The 15,401-nt window shown below is 44.5% G+C and overlaps 1 protein-coding gene and 1 non-coding gene across 3 annotated transcripts in view; both read right to left on the bottom strand.

The window, feature by feature from the left end:
* The window catches only part of LOC124620374 (reticulon-1-like), a 387,596-nt gene that overhangs the window by 139,254 nt on the left and 232,941 nt on the right, over positions 1 to 15,401 (bottom strand). The window lies entirely within an intron of this gene.
* On the bottom strand, positions 12,050 to 12,123 carry Trnat-ugu. The gene has a single exon. It is a non-coding gene; the product is annotated as a tRNA-Thr (tRNA).

The raw sequence follows: 15,401 nt of genomic DNA, 5'->3' as shown, positions 1-15,401 counted from the left end.
AATATGTAGGCTACTATTTAAATACAGGGTGTCCACAATGGGACTCCAATATTTTAATATCCTATATCTTTCTCATTTCAGATGATGGACCTGTGAATCCTGAAGGGGCAGACACAGCAACTCAACAAGTTGGTGGTGTGCAAATTTGATACGCCAAGTGGCCGTAGTGGAGCTGCAATCGGTTGTTTTAGCAAAATGGAGGATATGAAGGAGCGTGCACAAGTGGCCTGGTGGTATGCAGAGACAAAATCGGCGACCCAAGTGCAAAGAAACTTTCGTCGAGTTTACAACAAAGCGCTCCCTCGTTCAAGACTATAAAGACGTGGTGTGATCAGTTTTTGGCTACTGGGAGTGTTGCGAAAGGGGATGGTGGCGGTAAGCCTGGGATCAGCGAACATCATGTGGAACAAGTGCGGCGGTCATTCGAACAAAGTCCCCAGAAGTCAGTGCGACAGGCAGCACGAGAACTTCGTACGAAACGTTCAACAGTGCACAAACTGCTTCATCAGCGATTACGTTTGTACGCATATAAAGTGCAGGTTGTGAAAGAAATCAAGCCTGATGATCGACCAAAGCGAGAAGAATTTAAATGTGTCATGCTAGATCGCATTGCCGTAGACGAGTCATTTTTATAACGCGTGGTGTTTACTAACGAGGCAACCTTTCACGTGTCAGGGGCTGTCAATCGTCGCAATGTGCGCATCTGGGGGTTCGAAAATCCACATGCACCTAGGGAACACATGCGCGACAGTCCGAAAGTTAATGTGAGGTGTGGTTTGATGATCAATCGCATTGTTGGGCCGTTTTTCTATCAGGAGCCAACTGTGGATGGCGCCATCTACCTGGACATGCTGGTACAATCTGCCGTGCCACAAATAACAGACCTGCAGCCAAATGTGATGTTTCAACAGGACGGTGCACCCCCACATTGGAGCCTTGATGTCCGAAAATTTTTAAGTGACACATTCCCGCAACAATGGATTGGCCGTGGAGGTCCAATTCCTTGGCCGCCGCGTTCCCTTTTCTTGTGGGGTTATGTGAAAGACCGGGTATACGCTACACCAGTGAAGGACCTGCAAGACTTGAAACAGCGCAGAAGAATTGTCATCAACTCTGTCACAGAACAGATGCTCCGCAACACATGGCACGAAATCGATTACAGACTTGATATTCTTCGCGCTACCCGTGGCACCCACGTTCAAGTGTACTGAACCGTCCATCTGTGTATGAAAACTTGATGAGCTGCTGTATGATTTCCCTGTATTTGTTCGTCAATAAATTGTGTTTCCTCTCAGATTTTATGAGTTCAAATGTTGGAGTCTCACTGTGGACACCCTGTATATTTACCTCTTATTTTGAAAGTGGAATAACCCATCCTTATAAAACGAGATAGCGTACTGCTGGTAGCATAGTTGGTAGAGTTGAGCGCGAGCCGCCGGTGGTAAGCGCCGCCCTAAGGCAGGATCCAGAATGAGCCACGGTACAAGCCGTAGTCCCAAAGAAAAAAAGTTGCAAGCAGACAACTCTGGCCAACATGGCGGCCACAATCCACTGTCGACAACTCGCTCACTTGTGAAAGCTGCTTGAACGTGACTAAGTGAAACACTGAATTTCGCTGCATTTGCTATCACTATGAAGAAGTCGCAGGGACAAACGCTTCAAAGAGCAGCATTCTATTTATCATGTCCCGTCTTTACCCAAGGACAATTGTACGTAGCCTTTTCAAGGTAAACTAAACTAACTTTTCTGTATCCATTAAAGAAAATGAAAAGGTACACGAAGATTACGTATTAACGTCAAATATCGTTCAGGCTAAGGTATTTTAATGTTCTGTAAAGGATTTCGTTAAAAATAATGTGCATGGCACTGCAGAAGTCCAAAGTTTCGCAAGGGCCTCGTGGTGTCTATAAATGACAGGTGTGGATTTGTATACATCCACATACAGTGGCTGTTAAATTACGATGATAAGAGCAGCAGTTGAAAATAGCACATCGTCGAAAGCAGCTGACTGTGCAATAGTGACTGTCTAACACCTAGGTGGTAAATGGAACTGTTTTTCACGAGGAGAAAGGGCGGAGGTGGGGGCAGACGACGCACGAATCATACACTCCTCTCTTTAAGCGTCTTAATACTGTGACGCATATTTCTCCTCTGTTTCTGGTCGTGCGCTAAAAACTGATGTCCACTTCTCTGGTCTAGTCTTACAAATGAATGCAGTAATAAGGCCTGAGAAAAATACTTCTAGCTGCACCAATACCGGATGACTGCTGTTCTTGAGGAGAACTGCCATCGTTCCACCCGAGCAGCACAGCCTCTGTGCTTGCTCAGCCGGGAAGAGAATCAGACACGGCTGCTGATGGCAGGGACGGCGTGAAAGCTAGTCTCTGCAGTCGGCACTTCACTTCCTTGTGTGCCACGTTGTTGTACGGGAAATGCCCTAAAAGGCGGTGAAACCGTTCTCTTTCGTGAGGCGAAATTGGAACAGTGGGACCTTTCTCCTGTATGCTAGAGCATTAACAGCACATCGTGGAAGGCAGACATTCAAAGTGGAGGCCCCGCTAAAAAGCAGTCTGATTTCTTAAACTGGTGAGGTCAAGACAGCAAAACTGGGTGTTGTGAATCGCCCAAGCAACGTTTGTGTTTCTGTAATACATATATCACTAACAACTTCTGCGAATGGTTAGGTTACTAGAAACTTGTGCTGTAAATGCACGTAAAATAAAAGAAAGATTAGCTTTTATTAGCTTCTCGATGATGTGGTCATTAAGAGACGGACCACAAGCTGTGGAAGGAAATCGGCCCTTTCCTTTTGAAATGGGAACATTGCAGCATCCACTGTCATCGACACAGGGCGACCACGACAAACCCTAATTCGGATGGGCGGTCGGGTATTCATATCCCGTTCCTCCCAACGAGGATCGAGTGTGTTTACCACTCCACCACCTAACTCGGTGAAAATGGATGCCGTGTATGTGCTCGTAGACAGACTTGCCGGAATGCAGTAAACCGCGTCGAAAACGTAGTACTAATAGTAGTAGTCTCAGTCCCTTGGTTATTTTACAAGGATACCGACTATAACATGGTATTGCAGTTTCAGAAGAAAAATTCATATAAATAAGCATTACTGAGTTAAAGGTATAGCTTGACAACGACGGTGCAGTTAATCTACCATGCCCTTATAGTGACAACTATTCAGTCACTAAGTTTGGGGAAACCACGGTAAAGCTTAATCAGGATGGCCGTATGGAGATTAAAGCTCAAATGGCTCTGAGCACTATGGGACTTAACATCTATGGGCATCAGTCCCCTAGAACTTAGAACTACTTAAACCTAACTAACCTAAGGACATCACACACATCCATGCCCGAGGCAGGATTCGAACCTGCGACCGTAGCAGTCGCGTGGCTCCTGACTGAGCGCCTAGAACCGCTAGACCACCGCGGCCGGCCAAGATTAAAGCTTCCATCCTCCTCAATAGAAACCCAGTCTGCTAAAAACAATGCAATTGTCTGACAATTTAGTATTTTTTTATTTATAAGTTGCAGCACCACTCGCAGATCATTGCTTTGCCAGTCTTGGAAGGCCAATACGTAGCAAATGCTCGTCAGGGGACCCATACGAAAATCAGTTCTGCAGCTTTTAGGCACTAGTTTTCTTGAAGTGCAGAAGAATCACCGAAATTTGTTGGGGCTGTCGGGCTCAATTTTGGTAATTGGTTTGTCGTTTCCCTAATATCCATGTAGCTCACTAAAAAGCGCTTAACACAGCTGTGTGACAGTTGCAATAATCGTGTAACTGCATATTCTCTGTGGCGTTATTGACTGACTTCGCTTTCTTGTAGGTAAAGAAAAGCTCGTAAGAAACCTCTGCCTTGCCTCTAGACTATCGCGACGCGCTAGCACTGAACTGATTGTTTCTTCCCATGTTACCGCAAAGTCTTACTTTATCGACAAGGTAAACTCGTCTGGCAGAGTGCAGCATTTAAGCACCTTAGCGACCAAAAAAATAAACTAGTTTCTCGTACAATCATCTGAAAGGCTGTGCATCGAAGACGCAACCAAGTGGTATGCACCACATATCTACCCCACACGAACTTGGGCATACACCGGGTTGTTAGTACTTTGGTGTACTTCACCACCTCCCATACGGCAGCACATAGGTACTATTCAAGTTTCTCCTTTCTTCCACTGTACTGACTCACTGAAGCACACAAACATTTGGGCTGCGTGCAGATGAGGAAGAAATTCCTGAAATGGAAATACTTGGTTATATAGTGAGCACTGTCATCTGCTGTAGCATAGCTTGATTGGATGTTATGGTGGAACTGCTCACCGTGCTCTGGATTTAAAATTTTTCTTGAAGGATGTCGAAAAATTCAGTGTCCGCCGGCAGCAGTCTCTTTACGCTAATTCATCTTCGCAAAGACTGGGGACGAATCTTTCGTCGTCCCCTTGCACCATCCATAAGACTGTTGCATTACATGCTAATGGCCGCTACTTTCATCCATGAAAATTCATTGCCTGACTGCAATGAGGCAAAGTAGACGAGATAAAACTAGCCGATCAACAGAACAGACCTGCACTCGCCCAAACTATAAATACGCATAGACTCAGTTTATAAAAATTCTTTTGGGGCAAAAAATTTCAAAAAATTAATGCTACGATTCCATTAGCGTAAATGTAGCTAATTAATACGAATTAACGGGGCAAAGTAAGTACTTGCGAATCTTCTATCGACCATGACATGTTCTTGAAAATAGCAACAATATCGTTCATCGTCGGAAAGAATTGACAAGCGCGGAGTACGAAATAGTTTTCCTCTTAAAGGACTGAACAATCCCTCTGGGTGTCCTTGCCTATATTGCCTTACGACCTTATTAATACTAGGATGATCTTATCGTCTCTTGAGCTGGCGTACGGAGAACAGACAGATAAAATTTATCAGCCGATTCGCAGAGACGCCCATATCACTCCGACTTTGCAATTGATACTTCACGCGAAATTGCGCCATCCGTAATCAATACAGACATCCACAATACAAAGACGCTGCAATGATTCACGAGTGGAAAACAGCGGCGACCAGAAGACGTCCTGTGACGATACAGATGTGGAAGAACTTAGCAGTCAGTAATCCACGACGAATTTACGCGCCAACCAATGCGCAGCGGTTTAATACGTCTTACTCAAGAAGAACGGGAGCTGCACTTGTTCGAAAAAGAATGCTAGGTAGTATTAGATCGGTTTTGCGGCCACCATTTTGCACCATCGCTTGTACATAACTGGTACGAATTTGCTAGCGCCAGACCTTAAGAAGGTGGTAAGGGTTGTCGCGCTGAAGGCTGAAACCGTCGATCTGACACGATGCAAACATGCACGGAGCCTGGAAACCATTGTGTGTACAGACATCCAAGATTGATTCCGCTGAGCAGTCTCTGAGGAAGGTAATGACGATTACTCATTCAAAAGCAAGTCCCGTCCATAATAGCTACCAAAGCCTAGAAAACTGAATTTTTAAGACCATGGCGATACGCTACTCAAGAAAATTCACAACCATCTGCATTATTTCATCGCAAAGCGTACTTCAAGCTTATCTTATTTATCGAAAAGCACTGATCAACAGAGTACACGTTGAAGGTAATATTCTCCTACTTGAGGCGAAAGGGGGTCGAATACCGTTAGTTCAAATGCTGTTAAGCGTTTGTTGACACAGGTAAATGAAATGGAACTCTGAAAAACCCTAAATCATATACAACAGAATACGACGTTTTCCGTTATCAAATCACAGAGATTCAGTTCCAATTAACTCAAAGAAAATACCTTTGCACATCAATTACTACAATTAAGTGGTACTTAAATGAACGATAGGAACTTTTAATCTTTACATACAGTTAGTCCAATAGGTTTCGATAATGGATTAATAAACACAGAAACGTTAACACTGTGGCTTCAATGCTTCAGGTGTTTTAGTCCTTTGGCATGACGTTTAATTCGCACGTAACACCGGCCTGAATTTCTTATATTGTCAAATCAGTGACCTTTCATGTGAATCAATCTCCTCAATTTTTTTTTTAGGTAGGTAGGTACTGAAAGCAGTCAGTATCTTGTCATCGTGATTTTTTCCAGAAAATAATTGCATTTCAATTGAGCTGCGATCTTGTTCGGGTGTCAAGATGTGCAGGAAACACTTCATCCTTCTTCAAAATATTCTGGCGAATGTCTAACACTTGATTTGGAGGTGTATATCGGATTTGAAACAACGTTGGTACGCTAGCGCCGCATGTCCAATAATAAACACTGCCTGCTCTCAGCTGATTCGCGAATGGACATCACCTGTTGTCTACAGCTGTTGTTAGTTCAAGCTGCCTCCGTAGCTACTGCGCTGACTTCGCTCATACGTCAGGGATAAACTCAGTCTCCGAAATTTTTTCACGGACGGTGTATTCGGGACCCAAGGTCTAAATTGTTCTGCATAAATTTAAAATATTAAGGTTATTTCACACCATCTTAAGTGAGGAGCTTGTTTCAACTATGCATTTACGAAAGTAGGTGCAGACTTTATCGTCGCGTCCACGGAGAGATCCTTTCACACGGAGCTCGAACTGATTAGAGGAAGAACTATCGGCCGTGTCCCCATGTCTTTAGCAGTTTCGGGAAATCGAAGGAAACCTAACGCTGGACAGTCGGGCGGAGATCTGAACAGTCGCCCTCCCGAGTACGAGTCCAGTATCTTCCCACTGTGCAACATTTAGGGCTCACTCGCGAAATTTAGAAAAGTTTGCGGCTGAAAAAATTCTTAGAATTCTCGTTGAGTTCTATTTATTGTCTTGATAGATTTTTTGGTAATGCACCTTTTAAGACTTTGGATATCTACCCTTCGTACAGGTATGAAAAGATTGCAAATATATTTGGAGGCGGCACAGCTTTTTCCTCTCTCTCTTTATTCGGAGCAGATTGCAGATAGGGGATCTCAACATGGCTTCACAATTACCTTGTACCTGTTATTTTGGAACTGCAGGCACAGCAGAAACACTATGAGATCAAAAGTATCCGGACACCTAGCTGAAAATCACATGTTCGTGGTGCCCTCCATCGGTAATGCTGGAATTCAATACGGTGTTGGCCCACACTTAGCCTTGTGACAGCTTCCACTCTCGCAGCCACACATTCAATCATGTGCTGAAGGGTTTCTTGGGGAATGGCAGCCCATTCTTCACGGAGTGCTGCACTGAGGAGAGGTATCTATCTCCGTCAGTGAGGCCTGGCACGAAGTCGGTGTTCTAAAGGATTCAGGTCAGGACTCTGTGCAGGCCAGTCCATTACAGGGATGTTATAGTCGTGTAACCACTCCGCCACAGACCATGCATTATGAACAGGTGCTCGATCGTGTTGAAAGACGCAATCGCCGTCCCCTAATTACTCTCTAACAGTGGGAAGCAAGAAGTTGCTTAAAACATCAATGTAGGCCTGTGCCGTGATAGTGCCACGCAAAACAACAAGCGGTGCAAACTCCCTCCACGAAAAACACGACCACACAATAACACCACCGCCTCCGAATTTTAATGTTGGCACTACAAACGCTGGCAAATGACGTTCACCGGGCATTCGCCATACCCACATCCTGCCATCGGATCGCCACATTGTGTACCGCCATTCGTCACTCCACACAATGTTTTTCCACTGTTCTATCGTCCTATGTTTACGCTCCTTACACAAAGCGAGGCGTGATTTGGCATTTACCCGCGTGATGTGTGGCTTATGAGCAGCCGCTCAACCATGAAATCCAAGTTTTCTCACATCCCGCCAACTGTCATAGTACTTGCAGTGGATCCTGATGCAGTCTGGCATTCCTGTGTGATGGTCTGGATAGACAGATGTTTTCCTATTACACATTACGACCTTCAATTGTTGGCGGTCTCTGTCAGTCAACAAACGAGGTATGCCTGTACGCTTTTGTGCTGTACGTGTCCCTTCACGTTTCCACTTCACTATCAAATCGGAAACAGTGGACCGAGGGATGTTCAGGAGTGTGGAAATTTGGCGTACAGACGTATGATGGAAATAGGATCACATTTGAGGAAGTGGAGAAAATGGTCAATAGATTGCAGTGCAATAAAGCTGCTGGGGTGGATGAAATTAAGTCGAAACTCATCAAATACAGTGGAATGTCAGGTCTTAAATGGCTACACAGGATAACTGAAATGGCCTGGGAGTCGCGAAAGGTTCCATCAGACTGGACAAAAGTAGTAATCACACCAATTTTTAAACATGGAAACAGAAAAGATTGTAACTACAGAGGTATCTCTTTGATCAGCGTTGTGGGTAAAATATTCTCAGGTATTGTTGAAAGGAAAGTGCGAGTATTAGTTGAGGACAAATTGGATGAAAATCAGTGTGGGTTTAGGCCTCTTAGAGGTTGTCAGGACCAGATCTTTAGCTTACGGCAAATAATGAAGTGTTATGAGTGGAACAGGGAATTGTATCTATGCTTTATTGATCTAGGAAAGGCATATGACCGGGTTCCTAGGAGGAAGTTATTGTCTGTTCTACGAGATTATGGAAACTTTTGCAAGCAATTAAAGGACTTTACATGGATAGTCAGGCAGCAGTTAGAGTTGACGGTAAATTGAGTTCACGGTTTAGAGTAGTTTCAGGGGTAAGACAAGGCTGCAACCTGTCTCCACTGTTGTTCATATTATTTATGGATCATATGTTGAAAACAATAGACTGGCTGGGTGAGATTAATGTATGTGAACACAAAATAAGCAGTCTTGCATATGCGGATGACTTAGTTGTGATGGCAGATTCGATTGAAAGTTTGCAAAGTAATATTTCAGAGCTAGATCAGAAATGTAAGGACTATGGTATGAAGGTTAGCATCTCCAAAACGAAAGTAATGTCAGTGGGAAAGAGATATAAACGGATTGAGTGCCACATAGGAGGAACAAAGTTACAACAGGTGGACGGTTTCAAGTACTTAGGATGCATGTTCTCACAGGATGGCAACATAGTGAAAGAACTGGAAGCGAGGTGTAGCAAAGCTAATGCAGTGAGCGCTCAGCTATGATCTTCTCTTTTCTGCAAGAAGGAAGTCAGTACCAAGACTAAGTTATCTGTGCACCGTTCAATCTTTCGACCAACTTTGTTCTATGGGAGCGAAAGCTGGGTGGATTCAGGTTACCTTATCAATAAGGTTGAGGTTACGGATATGAAAGTAACTAGGATGATTGCAGGTACTAGTAGATGGGAACAATGGCAGGAGGGTGTCCACAATGAGGAAATCGAAGAAAAACTGGGAATGAACTCTATAGATGTAGCAGTCAGGACGAACAGGCTTAGATGGTGGGGTCATGTTACACGCATGGGAGAAGCAAGGTTACCCAAGAGACTCATGGGTTCAGCAGTAGAGGGTAGGAGGAGTCGGGGCAGACCAAGGAGAAGGTACCTGGATTCGGTTAAGAATGATTTTGAAGTAATAGGTTTAACATCAGAAGAGGCACCAATGTTAGCACTGAATAGGGAATCATAGAGGAATTTTATAAGGGGGCTTTGCTCCAGACTGAACGCTGAAAGGCATAATCAGTCTTAAATGACTGATGGATGATGACGTATGAAACAAGTGACATCCAATCACCTGACCACGTTCGAAGTCCGCGAGTTCTGCGGAGCGCCCCATTCTGCTTTCTCACGATGTTTTATGACTACTGAGGTAGCTGATGTTGATTACCTAGCAGTAGATGGCAGCACAATGCACCTAATATGAAACCGTATGTTTTTGTGGGTTTCCGGATACTTTTGATCACATAGTGTATATTGCAGGTTGCATCATATATTACTGGTAGCGTAAACATTCCAAATACAGGGAGTCCAAAAATCAATATATACACTCTTTGAATCTCTAACCAAAGCAGAAAACGTTTTTGTGATAAATAAACATTGCGTTATGGTTTAAGAAACGGGAGCAGGTGCTGAAATGTGAATGGAAAAAGAGTGAGTTCAATTTCGAACACCACCGACTTCACGGTTAACAATTGTAAGAAATCTAGAGAATTTCGAAGTAGATTAAACCATGAACGATGTGAAGGGACGTAGAGGAAAAATGAGATGTTAGACATCGAAAGTGTTGATGGAGCTAGTCGGGTGTAGACAATTCCCGTCAGAGTGAGGTAATGCTCCCGTGAGACTGGGATATGCAAAACCAGCCTTCACAGACATGTATGGACTCAGATATGGAAGCCTTACATTCTTACACTTTCCCATGCTCTGTATGAGGACGATACCGATAGGTGAAAATTTTGTGAGTGGTTGTTCAACGTGCGTTAAGAAAATGGACGTTTCCAATATCTAATTCTTTGGTCGAATGAAGCGACTTTTAAACTTAACCGAACAATTAACCATCGTAACTGTGTATACTGGGCTAACGAAAATCCACACGTAAATGTAGAAAAGCACGTTGATTTACCAGCATTATCCGTCTGTTGTGGTATGCCTCGATGGTTAATAGGGCTGCATTTCTTTGGTGGTACTGTGAAACGTGACTCTTACCTCCAGTCCGATTGAAATAACCTGACGTCTGTCACTTGCCACTACAGTATCGCCACATCCGCTGCCGGCTACCGCTAGGTTGTGGGAGACACTCAAACATGACTGTTATTAGGTAACGCGGAACAATGTTGGAAGCGGCCGCCGGGAGATAACGGAAATTGGAGATGCTCTGTCAACAGCTGATTTTAAATGACCAATGACTGAACTGCAGCAGAAGACGGATTTTGTAATCCTAAATTTAAACTCACGTCCTAACCTAATCACAACATCGTGATGTGCACTGTATCCGAGAAAACAGCGATCAACAATCTGCGGCATAACTAAAATCATGATCTCTCTGTTCACGGCGTTTAAGGTTTAACCTCCAAGAGCAAACTCAGGACGAACATTTTTGGCTCTCATTGGTTACGTGAAACTATCCTCATATTAGCTACACGGCACGCAACGTTACCAAACGATGAGCAGTTCTGGCTGGAACTTTGTTGCTAATTATAGGCGAAACAAGCAGATTCCAAATGAAAACCGAGTGATAGGAAAAAAATTACAGCAAATAAAAGAGTCGATACCATGATGAAAATGAAGCGGCGAAGTAATTAGAAATAAAAATTCATTTAAATCAAGTAATTGAATAAAAATGATGAAGTCTTTTTATTAGTTAAAAAATAAAAAACAGCTGAATTTGATGAGATTAGAGCGGCGGACGCTCTACACTACGCTAGGTCATTACATCGGAAAACGCTTCTGTATTTGACTCTGGCGTCCCAGTCACAACGATTAACTGGCAGCTTTCAAAAATTATGTTTCATGCAATGTCGTGCGAAGCTTGTCTACTGTAAGCAGATCTCTGTGGTTATAGTAATTGTATAAATGTCGCTGAATGGTGTCTTGTGGGGAAGGGTCCAGTAACGTTTGGTTAACGCTGTGTATGGAACGTGTGAAAATGTGTGTGTGTGTGTGTGTGTGTGTGTGTGTGTGTGTGTGTGTTTTCAGGATTCAAATACATCAAGAACGAAAGCCGGACAAGGAAGCTGAAGTGAACTAACTAATTGTTGTGGCAGTATGGCAACGGCAGACGGTTCGGGCGTGACGTTGAGCGTTCTGATTGGAGGAAACCGGCTCCAACGCGCTAAGTGTCAACTATAATGTAATTTTAACCGAACTATAGTAATGTTGCACATGAGAACTCCAGGTTCTAACACTTTCGACAGTTTTGCTTTCAACAGGGTGGTGCGCAAAAAAAGGAAGTGCTGTGGAATATCTAGCTCGATCACTTGATTTAACCCCATAAGACTATCTTTGAGGTACTGTCAAAAACACAGTGTACGCCGCAAAACCACAAGCACTTTGTGATCTAACAGAGCAAATTGAGGAAGCCTGCGATACTACTGCATCAAGACGAATCCAGCATATACGCCGGTCCATTTCAATTTATAAATGATAATTAGTTGAAACCCTCAGCTGGCGACAGGTGGTGTTGATATACCTCGATGGGGACAGATGAAAATGTGTGCCCCGACCGGGACTCGAACCCGGGATCTCCTGCTTACATGGCAGACGCTCTATCCATTTGAGCCATCGAGGACACAGATGAATAGCGCGACTGCAGGGACTTATCCCTCGCACGCTTCCCGTGAGACCCACATTCCCAACTGTCCACAATCTACACACGTAATGTGCCTAAGACATTTGCCCATCCACTCATTACTCAAGAGTTCGGGCAACCTGTGAGCATTCTCTAACTCTTACGGGAATCGTCACTTTAGTGTGCGCGAGAAATGAGTGGATGGGCAAAGTCTATCAGGTACATGACGTATGTAGATTGTGGACAGTTGGGAATGTGGGTATCACGGGAAGCGTGCAAGGGATAAGTCCCTGCAGTCGCGCTATTCATCTGTGTCCTCGGTGGCTCAGAGCCGGCACGGTAACTCAGCGTGTTCGGTCAGAGGGTTAGCTGCCCTCTGTAATAAAGTAACTGAGTTAATCGATCGACAACGAACTTAAATGGATGTCTTACGATGTCCGCCACGAGCAGATTCAACGAACAAATGCGAACAAAATTAGATTTAAATAAAAAAAATGGGTAGAGCGTCTGCCATGTAGGCAGGAGATCCCGAGTTAGAGTCCCAGTCGGGGCACACATTTTCAGCTGTCCCCATTGAGGTACATCAACAACACCTGTCGGCATCTGAGGGTTTCAACTAATTATGATTTATTCTAGAAAAGCTGCACGGTTATCAATGGTATCTGTTCTTTCGAGAACAGTTACTATCCTCATATATATTTTATTTATTGTCGACGATATAATGCGGTGGGAAGTGGTCATTTTGGGCATGTATCACCTCAGCTAATTGGACACCAAGAACGCTTCGTTTCTATCTGCTTTAAATAAAGAGATATTCTGTTTGGAAGACTGAGGATTATTTTCGGGCAGCCTGCATTAAGTTTCATTCGGTTCGATAGTCGCTAGTGAAGAGGCGGTGTAGATAAGCTCAATTAATTATTCGCACTGACGTACGGCACACATGAGTGTGTGTCGGTGTACACTAGCTGGCAGCAGGCTGATGTAGGCTACTGCAGAGGGCGATGCGCCAGCGCGCACTGCGGCAGATCGAAGCCGCTGCAGCCTCTGGCGCCGGCTAGACTAGGCGCCCGGCCAGCACCAACAGACATCCGCGGCTAATGGTCCAGCACCGGCACCGGCACCCGACGCTACGTCTCTTCTCAGGGAGACAGCACGTGCATGTCTCCACCGCATTAGGGTTAGTAAGTATTGACAAGTGCTTCTGGAAGCAGACAGGAATTATTTTCATTCGGTAGTACAGACTGTTTACCACGATCAGGGACAGAGCACCGCGCCAAGTCGACCAGCCGTCATGTCATCCACTGCCATATGCCCGTTTTCAAGAAGGGACGTCGAACAGATGTGCAGAACTATAGACCTATATCTCTGACGTCGACCAGTTGTAGAATTTTGGAACACGTATTATGTTCGAGTATAATGACTTTTCTGGAGACTAGAAATCTACTCTGTAGGTATCAGTATGGGTTTCGAGAAAGACAGTCGTGTGAAACCAAGCTCGCACTATTCGTCCACGAGGCTTAGAGGGCCATAGACGCGGGTTCACAGGTAGATGCCGTGTTTCTTGACTTCCGCAAGGCGTTCGATACATTTCCCCACAGTCGTTTAATGAGCAAAGTAAGAGCATATGGACTATCAGAACAATTGTGTGATTCGATTGAAGAGTTCCTAGATAACAGATGGAGAGAAGTCTTGCGAAGTAAGAGTGCTTTCAGGTGTGCCGCAGGGGAATGTCGTAGGACCGTTGCTATTCACAATATACATAAATGACCTTGTGGATGACATCGGAAGTTCACTGAGGCTTTTTGCGGATGATGCTGTGGTATATCGAGAGGTTTTAACAATGGATCTGCAGCGAATTGACGGGTGGTGCAGGGAATGGCAATTGAATCTCAATGCAGACAAGTGTAAGGTGCTGCGAATACACAGAAAGAAAGATCCTTTATCATTTAGCTACAATATAGCAGGTCAGCAACTGGAAGCAGTTAATTCCATAAATTATCTGGGAGTACGCATTAGGAGTGATTTAAAATGGAATGACCATATAAAATTAATCGTCGGTAAAGCGATAGAGTTGATAGAAGAGAGAGAGAAGATCCAACGGAGAGCAGCGCCCTTCGTTACAGGATCATCTAGCAATCGCGAAAGCGTTACGGAGATGACAGTTAAACTCCAGTGGAAGACTCTGCAGGAGAGACGCTCAGTAGCTCGGTACGGGCTTTTGTTAAAGTTTCGAGAACATACCTTCACCGAAGAGCCAAGCAGGATATTGCTCCCTCCTACGTATATCTCGCGAAGAGACCATGAGGATAAAATCGGAGAAATTAGAGCCCACACAGAATCATACCGACAATCCTTCTTTCCACGAACAATACGAGACTAGAATAGAAGGGAGAACCGATAGAGGTACTCAAGGTACCCTCCGCCACACACCGTCAGGTGGCTTGCGGAGTATGGATGTAGATTCGGATCATGGAGGCTCACGGGATCAAGCACGTCGCTCTCCCGGTATTTTGTCGCCTTTTCAGACCTTCGTGCCGCTACTTCTCATTAAATTATCCTCTCGATTGACATCATGATGCCGAGGAGACTACGTTCCAGTCCTGCCACCAAGAAAAAAAACTCCACGGCGACACTGGGAATTGAAGCCGGGTCCTCCGAATGGCAGCCACACGCGTTTACCATTCACGTATGCAGATGGACACAAAATGATGTACAGCTGCTCAGATTAATGCGGAAGCGTGATACGCCAAGAGTAAAATGCATGAATGGAAGCTTTTTAAACAGTCTTATCACAAGCAGACCGAAAACTGATGGTCTCTCCGCTGAATTTCCTCATGGAAAATGTGCTACTATTTACACAACTGTCAAACTGTACTCGGCGCTAGGCAAGTACCGAAAATGCTTGCAGGACAACTCAAAGGACAAAGAATGTGGAGGGAACGAGTGTGTCTCCCGAAGTCGAGGTCGGAAATCGGTGTAGGATCATCGTACTCTACAATGAGCGTACAGATACCGCTGACTGTACCAGAGATTGGACTCGGCATTTCCGTTAGGAAGCTTTCCAACTCCTAACCCACACTGCCCACCTCGCACCCTGCGACTATACAGGACTCTATGCAGATTAAACAAAGACTTCTGGACAACAGTCGAACTGGCCAATCGAGACCACCGTCCTGAACTGGTGCAATTCCCATGCAGAAAACTACTATGCAGAGATGGTTTGCGAGTTGCTTTAGTCAAAATTTTGTGGAGACAATCACGTATCTGTGAAGATGATT

Source organism: Schistocerca americana, chromosome 6, assembly GCF_021461395.2.
Source record: "Schistocerca americana isolate TAMUIC-IGC-003095 chromosome 6, iqSchAmer2.1, whole genome shotgun sequence".
NCBI classification, from domain to species: Eukaryota; Metazoa; Arthropoda; class Insecta; order Orthoptera; family Acrididae; genus Schistocerca; species Schistocerca americana.
Note: the sequence above shows the minus strand (reverse complement) of the source record. Positions and strands in the feature narration are given on the sequence as shown.